Source organism: Octopus bimaculoides, chromosome 22 (assembly GCF_001194135.2).
Source record: "Octopus bimaculoides isolate UCB-OBI-ISO-001 chromosome 22, ASM119413v2, whole genome shotgun sequence".
Classification (NCBI taxonomy): Eukaryota; Metazoa; Mollusca; class Cephalopoda; order Octopoda; family Octopodidae; genus Octopus; species Octopus bimaculoides.
Window position 1 is genome coordinate 25811943 of NC_069002.1, and position 1365 is coordinate 25813307.

The 1365-nt window shown below is 33.3% G+C and overlaps 1 long non-coding RNA gene across 1 annotated transcript in view; it reads left to right on the forward strand.

Annotated features, from left to right (window-relative positions):
- Positions 1-1048, forward strand: part of LOC128250545 (uncharacterized) — an 8951-nt gene extending 7903 nt beyond the window's left edge. The window contains exon 3 of the long non-coding RNA XR_008266576.1: positions 705-1048. This is a non-coding gene — a long non-coding RNA (uncharacterized LOC128250545). The remainder of the gene's footprint in view (positions 1-704) is intronic.
- Positions 1049-1365: the final 317 nt, after the last annotated feature.

The window sequence follows — 1365 nt, forward strand, 5'->3', positions numbered from 1 at the left end:
AAATTAATTATTAATTTATTAATAAATTAATAAATTGATAATCCTTTAACCTTTTATTTGTATATATATATATATATATATACACACACACACATATATATACACACACACACATATATATATATATACACACACACATACATACACATATACACACATACACACACACTCACATTATATATATATAAAACACAATTATACATGTGTGTATGTATTTGTGTTGCCACTCATCATTTGACAGCTGGTGTTGGTTTCTTTACATCCCCATTCTGCAAAAAGAGACTGATAGAATAAGAACCAGACTAATGCGGTTGATTTGTTCACCCAAACCCTTCAAGATGGTACCCAACAGCATGGCCATGCTCCAATTACTGAGACAATTAAAAGCAAGTTATTAGTCTAACAACCTATAAACCATAAGTTCAAATCACATCCACAGAAGATTGTTTTATTCCTTTTAATCCGACCATTACTTTTGTCAAGAATTCCTTCATTCTTAGAAATCATTGCTGGTTTCATAGCCCAGGCTTCAACCCCATAAAGGAAAATGTTCTGTACTCATGCTCCAGAGAAAGCTATCCTCGTTAACTTTGAAATACGGGATTGCCTGCTCTACTCTAATTACTCAAGGCTGGGGAGGTGTTGTTGTTGACCACTGCTATCGTGATGAACACCATGCTATATCAGACGCTATATCTTTGCAGACTTCCTAATAGACGTTGAAGAGCACTCAAATACATTAAGTATTTAGCAGAGATAACATGAAATTGAAGATCTGCTGAAGTTAATGAGAAACAGATGTTCTGGGTGCGGCACTGTGAAAAGCATCTTGATTGTGAACACTTGGAGAAAAAGAGGAAAAAATTAAATATTAATCCTGAAGATCCTGTAACACTTACAGGGATTGGAATTCAACAGAAGCACTCTGGAATCATGAACAGTTGAGAGACCAGGAACTCTGTGGTTCCGGTAATATAGTTTCAAAACCATGGTTTCAAACAGTCATCACAACTGTCTGATGATCAGTTGTTTGAAATTCTGAGCAAGAGTTTGGGAAGTCTTTTCAGCTTCAATAAAACTCCTATTTTACTCTTACTTTCGTATCTGAGTATTAATTTCTCCACCTTGTTTTGTGTCTGTGTGCTCACATGTGTACATATGAATATATATACATATATACATATCTATCTATATCTATCTATCTATCTATCTATCTATCTATCTATCTATCTATCTATCTATCTATCTATCTAACTATCTATCTATCTATCTATCTATCTATCTATCTATCTATCTATCTAACTATCTATCTATCTATCTATCTATCTATCTATCTATCTATCTATCTATCTATCTATCTATATC